General features: G+C 50.4%; 5 non-coding genes across 5 annotated transcripts; all 5 read left to right on the forward strand.

Moving 5' to 3' along the window:
• trnat-agu (transfer RNA threonine (anticodon AGU)) lies at positions 1-74 on the forward strand. The gene has a single exon. It is a non-coding gene; the product is annotated as a tRNA-Thr (tRNA).
• Positions 75-4,966: 4,892 nt separating this feature from the next.
• On the forward strand, positions 4,967-5,040 carry trnat-agu (transfer RNA threonine (anticodon AGU)). Its single transcript has one exon. It is a non-coding gene; the product is annotated as a tRNA-Thr (tRNA).
• Positions 5,041-6,617: 1,577 nt separating this feature from the next.
• Positions 6,618-6,691, forward strand: trnat-cgu (transfer RNA threonine (anticodon CGU)). The gene has a single exon. It is a non-coding gene; the product is annotated as a tRNA-Thr (tRNA).
• Positions 6,692-8,272: 1,581 nt separating this feature from the next.
• On the forward strand, positions 8,273-8,346 carry trnai-aau (transfer RNA isoleucine (anticodon AAU)). The gene has a single exon. It is a non-coding gene; the product is annotated as a tRNA-Ile (tRNA).
• Positions 8,347-9,927: 1,581 nt separating this feature from the next.
• trnat-cgu (transfer RNA threonine (anticodon CGU)) lies at positions 9,928-10,001 on the forward strand. The gene has a single exon. It is a non-coding gene; the product is annotated as a tRNA-Thr (tRNA).
• Positions 10,002-12,546: the final 2,545 nt, after the last annotated feature.

Below are 12,546 nucleotides of genomic sequence, written 5' to 3' on the forward strand. Positions count from 1 at the left end.
GGCGCCATGGCTTAGATGGTTAAAGCGCCTGTCGAGTCAACAGGAGCTCCTGGGTTCGAATCCCAGTGGTGCCCGCTTGTTGTGTCAAAAGTGCGCACTTGCATCTTCTTACCAGAGTTGTGTTGCTGGTCAGACAGCTCAACGTTCTGTTGCAGCCTGTTATGATTTGGCGATCCTGCATCTCGTTCCAGCAGTAGTGTCACTCTTCGTTCTACCTGGAATTTTGTGCCGCAGTTCCACACGCGCTCCTGCTTCTCATTCGCTTTTATTCTCCCACCTACATTCCCAGTTTGGTGGGAATAACGACGTGAGGTGGAGACACTGCTGACTTACCAGGGAATGCTGTGGCAAACGCGCGCGCGCACACACTCCACGAGCTGATCATCACCCTCATTCTCTGCCGTCAACGTTCATTCATTTTACGCCAACGGAAAATAGATCCTCCTTCTCCTAGAGTTGGAGTGGAGTTGTCTTTTCTTTTTCTGCTGAAGGAGGAAAAGAGAAAACATTGCTGCTGAAGGTGGATATGGAGTGAAGGACAGTCACCAGCGTGTGTTCAAGTCAGTTGGCAAGGTTTCCTGTCAGCGTCACAGGGCGGGATCCCTGTTTAGGAATCCGACTTTGCATCGTTCAGACCTGGATACAGCTCCCAGTCTGGTAATGAAGATTTATTTCTCTAATTGTGAATTATCCGATTGAAAACGAATTCCTAGTTACGCACAGAATACACCCGCTGATCCTGCCAGAGTCAGCCCAGTGATTGTTTGCATTCATCTAGAAGGGCAAAGGCAGCAGATACACCGGTAAACTAGCTCCGCGAATCCCCCTCCGATCATCTCAGCTTTCTGAGTTGTAAAGATCTCGTTGTAGCTTCGCTAGCGCTGGATCAAAGTCCTGGAACCCCCTCCCTAGCAACCTCATGGCTGGAGCTCCGTGCTGAGGAGTTCAAGGGTTCAGGAAAGTAACTCATCCCCCTGATCTGTCGGGTAATCAGGGATGGGCAGTAAATCCTACCCTGGATGAGTGGCGCTGGAAGAGCACAACAGTTCAGGCAGGCATCCAAGGAGCAGCGAAATCGACGTTTCGGGCAAAAGCTTACCCCATCGAGTGACGCCGATCTCCCAGGAATCCGTTTCAAAAAGGGGCAGGTCCTAAACGGACACCTGCTATCGGTCGGAAATAGGTTGAGAACGGCAGCGAGGGAGTGTAATAAAAGTGAAAGACAATGCCGACCGCGAGGCATGAGGCAGGAAGTGAGTGTAGAGCTGGTGGTACAAAGCTCAGAGTTGGTGCTAATGGTTCAGCCTTTACTGCTCACTGTTTACACTGACTCACACACCACTCCTGGTCAGTTCATTTCAGTGACACTTTTCCCCTTGGTGTGAGGTTCCCTCTGGAGCGTAATAACGCCCTTAATGGGCCCAGAGAGGATGACACATCCTCTTTATCCTGTCAGTTTAAAGAGGTGAAAACATCGAATTCAAGAGCAGGTTGTGTTTTTCCGTGCCGTTTTCGTGGAGAATGTTGAGTCGTGAACTCTCTCTTCTTTGCAATTCTCACTGAGCAAGATCGAGACGGAAAGCACGTTGACGAGACCTTGTCTTCAAGTGGTGAACGAACTGTACCGGTGCACTCAGCACCCCACCGCGTGCTGTCGCACCATGGCTTAGATGGTTAAAGCATCTGTCTAATAAACAGGAGATGCTGGGTTCGAATCCCAGTGGTGCCTGCTTGCTGTGTCAAAAGTGCGCACTTGCGTCTTCTTACCAGAGTTGTGTTGCTGGTCAGACAGCTCAATGTTCTGTTGCAGCCTGTTATGATTTGGCGATCCTGCATCTCGTTCCAGCAGTAGTGTCACTCTTCGTTCTACCTGCAATTTTGTGCCGCAGTTCCACACGCGCTCCTGCTTCTCATTCGCTTTTATTCTCCCACCTTCATTCCCAGTTTGGTGGGAATAACGACGTGAGGTGGAGACACTGCTGACTTACCAGGGAATGCTGTGGCAAACGCGCGCGCGCACACACTCCACGAGCTGATCATCACCCTCATTCTCTGCCGTCACCATTCATTCATTTTACGCCAACGGAAAATAGATCCTCCTTCTCCTAGAGTTGGAGTGCAGTTGTCTTTTCTTTTTCTGCTGAAGGAGGAAAAGAGAAAACATTGCTGCTGAAGGTGGATATGGAGTGAAGGACAGTCACCAGCGTGTGTACAAGTCAGTTGGCAAGGTTTCCTGTCAGCGTCACAGGGCGGGATCCCTGTTTAGGAATCCGACTTTGCATCGTCCACACCTGGATACAGCTCCCAGTCTGGTAATGAAGATTTATTTCTCTATTTGTGAATTATCCGATTGAAAACGAATTCCTAGTTACGCACAGAATACACCCGCTGATCCGGCCAGAGTCAGCCCAGTGATTGTTTGCATTCATCTAGAAGGGCAAAGGCAGCAGATACACCGGTAAACTAGCTCCGCGAATCCCCCTCCGATCATCTCAGCTTTCTGAGTTGTAAAGATCTCGTTGTAGCTTCGCTAGCGCTGGATCAAAGTCCTGGAACCCCTTCCCTAGCAGCCTCATGGCTGGAGCTCCGTGCTGAGGAGTTCAAGGGTTCAGGAAAGTAACTCATCCCCCTGATCTGTCGGGTAATCAGGGATGGGCAGTAAATCCTACCCTGGATGAGTGGCGCTGGAAGAGCACAACAGTTCAGGCAGGCATCCAAGGAGCAGCGAAATCGACGTTTCGGGCAAAAGCCTACCCCATCGAGTGACGCCGATCTCCCAGGAATCCGTTTCAAAAAGGGGCAGGTCCTAAACGGACACCTGCTATCGGTCGGAAATAGGTTGAGAACGGCAGCGAGGGAGTGTAATAAAAGTGAAAGACAATGCCGACCGCGAGGCATGAGGCAGGAAGTGAGTGTAGAGCTGGTGGTACAAAGCTCAGAGTTGGTGCTAATGGGTCAGCCTTTACTGCTCACTGTTTACACTGACTCACACACCACTCCTGGTCAGTTCATTTCAGTGACACTTTTCCCCTTGGTGTGAGGTTCCCTCTGGAGCGTAATAACGCCCTTAATGGGCCCAGAGAGGATGACACATCCTGTTTATCCTGTCAGTTTAAAGAGGTGAAAACATCGAATTCAAGAGCAGGTTGTGTTTTTCCGTGCCGTTTGCGTGGAGAATGTTGAGTCGTGAACTCTCTCTTCTTTGCAATTCTCACTGAGCAAGATCGAGACGGAAAGCACGTTGACGAGCCCTTGTCTTCAAGTGGTGAACGAACTGTACCGGTGCACTCAGCACCCCACCGCGTGCTGTCGCACCATGGCTTAGATGGTTAAAGCGTCTGTCTAATAAACAGGAGATGCTGGGTTCGAATCCCAGTGGTGCCTGCTTGCTGTGTCAAAAGTGCGCACTTGCGTCTTCTTACCAGAGTTGTGTTGCTGGTCAGACAGCTGAACGTTCTGTTGCAGCCTGTTATGATTTGGCGATCCTGCATCTCGTTCCAGCAGTAGTGTCACTCTTCGTTCTACCTGGAATTTCGTGCCGCTGTTCCGCAAGCGCTCCTGCTTCTCATTCGCTTTTATTCTCCCACCTTCATTCCCAGTTTGGTGGGAATAACGACGTGAGGTGGAGACACTGCTGACTTACCAGGGAATGCTGTGGCAAACGCGCGCGCGCACACACTCCTTGAGCTGATCATCACCCTCATTCTCTGCCGTCACCGTTCATTCATTTTACGCCAACGGAAAATAGATCCTCCTTCTCCTAGAGTTGGAGTGCAGTTGTCTTTTCTTTTTCTGCTGAAGGAGGAAAAGAGAAAACATTGCTGCTGAAGGTGGATATGGAGTGAAGGACAGTCACCAGCGTGTGTACAAGTCAGTTGGCAAGGTTTCCTGTCAGCGTCACAGGGCGGGATCCCTGTTTAGGAATCCGACTTTGCATCGTCCAGACCTGGATACAGCTCCCAGTCTGGTAATGAAGATTTATTTCTCTAATTGTGAATTATCCGATTGAAAACGAATTCCTAGTTATGCACAGAATACACCCGCTGATCCTGCCAGAGTCAGCCCAGTGATTGTTTGCATTCATCTAGAAGGGCAAAGGCAGCAGATACACCGGTAAACTAGCTCCGCGAATCCCCCTCCGATCATCTCAGCTTTCTGAGTTGTAAAGATCTCGTTGTAGCTTCGCTAGCGCTGGATCAAAGTCCTGGAACCCCTTCCCTAGCAGCCTCATGGCTGGAGCTCCGTGCTGAGGAGTTCAAGGGTTCAGGAAAGTAACTCATCCCCCTGATCTGTCGGGTAATCAGGGATGGGCAGTAAATCCTACCCTGGATGAGTGGCGCTGGAAGAGCACAACAGTTCAGGCAGCCATCCTAGGAGCAGCGAAATCGACGTTTCGGGCAAAAGCCTACCCCATCGAGTGACGCCGATCTCCCAGGAATCCGTTTCAAAAAGGGGCAGGTCCTAAACGGACACCTGCTATCGGTCGGAAATAGGTTGAGAACGGCAGCGAGGGAGTGTAATAAAAGTGAAAGACAATGCCGACCGCGAAGGCATGAAGCAGGAAGTGAGTGTAGAGCTGGTGGTACAAAGCTCAGAGTTGGTGCTAATGGGTCACCCTTTACTGCTCACTGTTTACACTGACTCACACACCACTCCTGGTCAGTTCATTTCAGTGACACTTTTCCCCTGGGTGTGAGGTTCCGTCTGGAGCGTAATAACGCCCTTAATGGGCCCAGAGAGGATGACACATCCTCTTTATCCTGTCAGTTTAAAGAGGTGAAAACATCGAATTCAAGAGCAGGTTGTGTTTTTCCGTGCCGTTTGCGTGGAGAATGTTGAGTCGTGAACTCTCTCTTCTTTGCAATTCTCACTGAGCAAGATCGAGACGGAAAGCACGTTGACGAGCCCTTGTCTTCAAGTGGTGAATGAACTGTACCTGTGCACTCAGCGCCCAGCCGCACGCTGTGGCGTCATGGCTTAGATGGTTAAAGTGCCTGTCTAGTAAACAGAAGATCCTGGGTTTGAATCCCAGTGGTGCCTGCTTGCTGTGTCAAAAGTGCACACTGGCATCTTCTTACCAGAGTTGTGTTGCTGGTCAGACAGCTCAACGTTCTGTTGCAGCCTGTTATGATTTGGCGATCCTGCATCTCGTTCCAGCAGTAGTGTCACTCTTCGTTCTACCTGGAATTTCGTGCCGCTGTTCCACACGCGCTCCTGCTTCTCATTCGCTTTTATTCTCCCACCTTCATTCCCAGTTTGGTGGGAATAACGACGTGAGGGGGAGACACTGCTGACTTACCAGGGAATGCTGTGGCAAACGCGCGCACACACTCCACGAGCTGATCATCACCCTCATTCTCTGCCGTCACGGTTCATTCATTTTACGCCAACGGAAAATAGATCCTCCTTCTCCTAGAGTTGGAGTGCAGTTGTCTTTTCTTTTTCTGCTGAAGGAGGAAAAGAGAAAACATTGCTGCTGAAGGTGGATATGGAGTGAAGGACAGTCACCAGCGTGTGTACAAGTCAGTTGGCAAGGTTTCCTGTCAGCGTCACAGGGCGGGATCCCTGTTTAGGAATCCGACTTTGCATCGTCCAGACCTGGATACAGCTCCCAGTCTGGTAATGAAGATTTATTTCTCTAATTGTGAATTATCCGATTGAAAACGAATTCCTAGTTACGCACAGAATACACCCGCTGATCCTGCCAGAGTCAGCCCAGTGATTGTTTGCATTCATCTAGAAGGGCAAAGGCAGCAGATACACCGGTAAACTAGCTCCGCGAATCCCCCTCCGATCATCTCAGCTTTCTGAGTTGTAAAGATCTCGTTGTAGCTTCGCTAGCGCTGGATCAAAGTCCTGGAACTCCTTCCCTAGCAGCCTCATGGCTGGAGCTCCGTGCTGAGGAGTTCAAGGGTTCAGGAAAGTAACTCATCCCCCTGATCTGTCGGGTAATCAGGGATGGGCAGTAAATCCTACCCTGGATGAGTGGCGCTGGAAGAGCACAACAGTTCAGGCAGGCATCCAAGGAGCAGCGAAATCGACGTTTCGGGCAAAAGCCTACCCCATCGAGTGACGCCGATCTCACAGGAATCCGTTTCAAAAAGGGGCAGGTCCTAAACGGACACCTGCTATCGGTCGGAAATAGGTTGAGAACGGCAGCGAGGGAGTGTAATAAAAGTGAAAGACAATGCCGACCGCGAGGCATGAGGCAGGAAGTGAGTGTAGAGCTGGTGGTACAAAGCTCAGAGTTGGTGCTAATGGGTCACCCTTTACTGCTCACTGTTTACACTGACTCACACACCACTCCTGGTCAGTTCATTTCAGTGACACTTTTCCCCTTGGTGTGAGGTTCCCTCTGGAGCGTAATAACGCCCTTAATGGGCCCAGAGAGGATGACACATCCTCTTTATCCTGTCAGTTTAAAGAGGTGAAAACATCGAATTCAAGAGCAGGTTGTGTTTTTCCGTGCCGTTTGCGTGGAGAATGTTGAGTCGTGAACTCTCTCTTCTTTGCAATTCTCACTGAGCAAGATCGAGACGGAAAGCACGTTGACGAGCCCTTGTCTTCAAGTGGTGAATGAACTGTACCTGTGCACTCAGCGCCCAGCCGCGCGCTGTGGTGCCATGGCTTAGATGGTTAAAGCGCCTGTCTCGTAAACAGGAGATCCTGGGTTCGAATCCCAGTGGTGCCTGCTTGCTGTGTCAAATGTGCGCACTTGCATCTTCTTACCAGAGTTGTGTTGCTGGTCAGACAGCTCAACGTTCTGTTGCAGCCTGTTGTGTTTTGGCGATCCTGCATCTCGTTCCAGCAGTAGTGTCACTCTTCGTTCTACCTGGAATTTCGTGCCGCTGTTCCACAAGCGCTCCTGCTTCTCATTCGCTTTTATTCTCCCACCTTCATTCCCAGTTTGGTGGGAATAACGACGTGAGGTGGAGACACTGCTGACTTACCAGGGAATGCTGTGGCAAACGCGCGCGCGCACACACTCCACGAGCTGATCATCACCCTCATTCTCTGCCGTCACCGTTCATTCATTTTACGCCAACGGAAAATAGATCCTCCTTCTCCTAGAGTTGGAGTGCAGTTGTCTTTTCTTTTTCTGCTGAAGGAGGAAAAGAGAAAACATTGCTGCTGAAGGTGGATATGGAGTGAAGGACAGTCACCCGCGTGTGTACAAGTCAGTTGGCAAGGTTTCCTGTCAGCGTCACAGGGCGGGATCCCTGTTTAGGAATCCGACTTTGCATCGTCCAGACCTGGATACAGCTCCCAGTCTGGTAATGAAGATTTATTTCTCTAATTGTGAATTATCCGATTGAAAACGAATTCCTAGTTACGCACAGAATACACCCGCTGATCCTGCCAGAGTCAGCCCAGTGATTGTTTGCATTCATCTAGAAGGGCAAAGGCAGCAGATACACCGGTAAACTAGCTCCGCGAATCCCCCTCCTATCATCTCAGCTTTCTGAGTTGTATAGATCTCGTTGTAGCTTCGCTAGCGCTGGATCAAAGTCCTGGAACCCCCTCCCTAGCAGCCTCATGGCTGGAGCTCCGTGCTGAGGAGTTCAAGGGTTCAGGAAAGTAACTCATCCCCCTGATCTGTTGGGTAATCAGGGATGGGCAGTAAATCCTACCCTGGATGAGTGGCGCTGGAAGAGCACAACAGTTCAGGCAGGCATCCAAGGAGCAGCGAAATCGACGTTTCGGGCAAAAGCCTACCCCATCGAGTGACGCCGATCTCCCAGGAATCCGTTTCAAAAAGGGGCAGGTCCTAAACGGACACCTGCTATCGGTCGGAAATAGGTTGAGAACGGCAGCGAGGGAGTGTAATAAAAGTGAAAGACAATGCCGACCGCGAGGCATGAGGCAGGAAGTGAGTGTAGAGCTGGTGGTACAAAGCTCAGAGTTGGTGCTAATGGGTCACCCTTTACTGCTCACTGTTTACACTGACTCACACACCACTCCTGGTCAGTTCATTTCAGTGACACTTTTCCCCTTGGTGTGAGGTTCCCTCTGGAGCGTAATAACGTCCTTAATGGGCCCAGAGAGGATGACACATCCTGTTTATCCTGTCAGTTTAAAGAGGTGAAAACATCGAATTCAAGAGCAGGTTGTGTTTTTCCGTGCCGTTTTCGTGGAGAATGTTGAGTCGTGAACTCTCTCTTCTTTGCAATTCTCACTGAGCAAGATCGAGACGGAAAGCACGTTGACGAGCCCTTGTCTTCAAGTGGTGAATAAACTGTACCTGTGCACTCAGCGCCCATCCGCGCGCTGTGGCGCCATGGCTTAGATGGTTAAAGCGTCTGTCTAATAAACAGGAGATGCTGGGTTCGAATCCCAGTGGTGCCTGCTTGCTGTGTCAAAAGTGCGCACTTGCGTCTTCTTACCAGAGATGTGTTGCTGGTCAGACAGATCAACGTTCTGTTGCAGCCTGTTATGATTTGGCGATCCTGCATCTCGTTCCAGCAGTAGTGTCACTCTTCGTTCTACCTGGAATTTTGTGCCGCAGTTCCACACGCGCTCCTGCTTCTCATTCGCTTTTATTCTCCCACCTTCATTCCCAGTTTGGTGGGAATAACGACGTGAGGTGGAGACACTGCTGACTTACCAGGGAATGCTGTGGCAAACGCGCGCGCGCACACACTCCACGAGCTGATCATCACCCTCATTCTCTGCCGTCACCGTTCATTCATTTTACGCCAACGGAAAATAGATCCTCCTTCTCCTAGAGTTGGAGTGCAGTTGTCTTTTCTTTTTCTGCTGAAGGAGGAAAAGAGAAAACATTGCTGCTGAAGGTGGATATGGAGTGAAGGACAGTCACCAGCGTGTGTACAAGTCAGTTGGCAAGGTTTCCTGTCAGCGTCACAGGGCGGGATCCCTGTTTAGGAATCCGACTTTGCATCGTCCACACCTGGATACAGCTCCCAGTCTGGTAATGAAGATTTATTTCTCTATTTGTGAATTATCCGATTGAAAACGAATTCCTAGTTACGCACAGAATACACCCGCTGATCCGGCCAGAGTCAGCCCAGTGATTGTTTGCATTCATCTAGAAGGGCAAAGGCAGCAGATACACCGGTAAACTAGCTCCGCGAATCCCCCTCCGATCATCTCAGCTTTCTGAGTTGTAAAGATCTCGTTGTAGCTTCGCTAGCGCTGGATCAAAGTCCTGGAACCCCTTCCCTAGCAGCCTCATGGCTGGAGCTCCGTGCTGAGGAGTTCAAGGGTTCAGGAAAGTAACTCATCCCCCTGATCTGTCGGGTAATCAGGGATGGGCAGTAAATCCTACCCTGGATGAGTGGCGCTGGAAGAGCACAACAGTTCAGGCAGGCATCCAAGGAGCAGCGAAATCGACGTTTCGGGCAAAAGCCTACCCCATCGAGTGACGCCGATCTCCCAGGAATCCGTTTCAAAAAGGGGCAGGTCCTAAACGGACACCTGCTATCGGTCGGAAATAGGTTGAGAACGGCAGCGAGGGAGTGTAATAAAAGTGAAAGACAATGCCGACCGCGAGGCATGAGGCAGGAAGTGAGTGTAGAGCTGGTGGTACAAAGCTCAGAGTTGGTGCTAATGGGTCACCCTTTACTGCTCACTGTTTACACTGACTCACACACCACTCCTGGTCAGTTCATTTCAGTGACACTTTTCCCCTTGGTGTGAGGTTCCCTCTGGAGCGTAATAACGTCCTTAATGGGCCCAGAGAGGATGACACATCCTGTTTATCCTGTCAGTTTAAAGAGGTGAAAACATCGAATTCAAGAGCAGGTTGTGTTTTTCCGTGCCGTTTGCGTGGAGAATGTTGAGTCGTGAACTCTCTCTTCTTTGCAATTCTCACTGAGCAAGATCGAGACGGAAAGCACGTTGACGAGCCCTTGTCTTCAAGTGGTGAATGAACTGTACCTGTGCACTCAGCGCCCAGCTGCGCGCTGTGGTGCCATGGCTTAGATGGTTAAAGCGCCTGTCTCGTAAACAGGAGATCCTGGGTTCGAATCCCAGTGGTGCCTGCTTGCTGTGTCAAAAGTGCGCACTTGCATCTTCTTACCAGAGTTGTGTTGCTGGTCAGACAGCTCAACGTTCTGTTGCAGCCTGTTGTGTTTTGGCGATCCTGCATCTCGTTCCAGCAGTAGTGTCACTCTTCGTTTTACCTGGAATTTCGTGCCGCTGTTCCACACGCGCTCCTGCTTCTCATTCGCTTTTATTCTCCCACCTTCATTCCCAGTTTGGTGGGAATAACGACGTGAGGTGGAGACACTGCTGACTTACCAGGGAATGCTGTGGCAAACGCGCGCACGCGCACACTCCACGAGCTGATCATCACCCTCATTCTCTGCCGTCACCGTTCATTCATTTTACGCCAACGGAAAATAGATCCTCCTTCTCCTAGAGTTGGAGTGCAGTTGTCTTTTCTTTTTCTGCTGAAGGAGGAAAAGAGAAAACATTGCTGCTGAAGGTGGATATGGAGTGAAGGACAGTCACCAGCGTGTGTACAAGTCAGTTGGCAAGGTTTCCTGTCAGCGTCACAGGGCGGGATCCCTGTTTAGGAATCCGACTTTGCATCGTCCAGACCTGGATACAGCTCCCAGTCTGGTAATGAAGATTTATTTCTCTAATTGTGAATTATCCGATTGAAAACGAATTCCTAGTTACGCACAGAATACACCCGCTGATCCTGCCAGAGTCAGCCCAGTGATTGTTTGCATTCATCTAGAAGGGCAAAGGCAGCAGATTCACCGGTAAACTAGCTCCGCGAATCCCCCCTCCTATCATCTCAGCTTTCTGAGTTGTAAAGATCTCGTTGTAGCTTCGCTAGCGCTGGATCAAAGTCCTGGAACCCCCTCCCTAGCAGCCTCATGCCTGGAGCTCCGTGCTGAGGAGTTCAAGGGTTCAGGAAAGTAACTCATCCCCCTGATCTGTCGGGTAATCAGGGATGGGCAGTAAATCCTACCCTGGATGAGTGGCGCTGGAAGAGCACAACAGTTCAGGCAGGCATCCAAGGAGCAGCGAAATCGACGTTTCGGGCAAAAGCCTACCCCATCGAGTGACGCCGATCTCCCAGGAATCCGTTTCAAAAAGGGGCAGGTCCTAAACGGACACCTGCTATCGGTCGGAAATAGGTTGAGAACGGCAGCGAGGGAGTGTAATAAAAGTGAAAGACAATGCCGACCGCGAGGCATGAGGCAGGAAGTGAGTGTAGAGCTGGTGGTACAAAGCTCAGAGTTGGTGCTAATGGGTCACCCTTTACTGCTCACTGTTTACACTGACTCACACACCACTCCTGGTCAGTTCATTTCAGTGACACTTTTCCCCTTGGTGTGAGGTTCCCTCTGGAGCGTAATAACGCCCTTAATGGGCCCAGAGAGGATGACACATCCTCTTTATCCTGTCAGTTTAAAGAGGTGAAAACATCGAATTCAAGAGCAGGTTGTGTTTTTCCGTGCCATTTGCGTGGAGAATGTTGAGTCGTGAACTCTCTCTTCTTTGCAATTCTCACTGAGCAAGATCGAGACGGAAAGCACGTTGACGAGCCCTTGTCTTCAAGTGGTGAATGAACTGTACCTGTGCACTCAGCGCCCAGACGTGCGCTGTGGCACCATGGCTTAGATGGTTAAAGCGCCTGTCTAATAACCAACAGATCCAGGGTTCGAATCCCAGTGGTGCCTGCTTGCTGTGTCAAAAGTGCGCACTTGCATCTTCTTACCAGAGTTGTGTTGCTGGTCAGACAGCTCAACGTTCTGTTGCAGCCTGTTATGATTTGGCGATCCTGCATCTCGTTCCAGCAGTAGTGTCACTCTTCGTTCTACCTGGAATTTCGTGCCGCTGTTCCACAAGCGCTCCTGCTTCTCATTCGCTTTTATTCTCCCACCTTCATTCCCAGTTTGGTGGGAATAACGACGTGAGGTGGAGACACTGCTGACTTACCAGGGAATGCTGTGGCAAACGCGCGCGCGCACACACTCCACGAGCTGATCATCACCCTCATTCTCTGCCGTCACCGTTCATTCATTTTACGCCAACGGAAAATAGATCCTCCTTCTCCTAGAGTTGGAGTGCAGTTGTCTTTTCTTTTTCTGCTGAAGGAGGAAAAGAGAAAACATTGCTGCTGAAGGTGGATATGGAGTGAAGGACAGTCACCAGCGTGTGTACAAGTCAGTTGGCAAGGTTTCCTGTCAGCGTCACAGGGCGGGATCCCTGTTTCGGAATCCGACTTTGCATCGTCCAGACCTGGATACAGCTCCCAGTCTGGTAATGAAGATTTATTTCTCTAATTGTGAATTATCCGATTGAAAACGAATTCCTAGTTACGCACAGAATACACCCGCTGATCCTGCCAGAGTCAGCCCAGTGATTGTTTGCATTCATCTAGAAGGGCAAAGGCAGCAGATACACCGGTAAACTAGCTCCGCGAATCCCCCTCCGATCATCTCAGCTTTCTGAGTTGTAAAGATCTCGTTGTAGCTTCGCTAGCGCTGGATCAAAGTCCTGGAACCCCCTCCCTAGCAGCCTCATGGCTGGAGCTCCGTGCTGAGGAGTTCAAGGGTTCAGGAAAGT

The sequence above is a fragment of the Chiloscyllium punctatum genome, chromosome 45 (assembly GCF_047496795.1).
Source record: "Chiloscyllium punctatum isolate Juve2018m chromosome 45, sChiPun1.3, whole genome shotgun sequence".
In the NCBI taxonomy this organism is placed as follows: domain Eukaryota; kingdom Metazoa; phylum Chordata; class Chondrichthyes; order Orectolobiformes; family Hemiscylliidae; genus Chiloscyllium; species Chiloscyllium punctatum.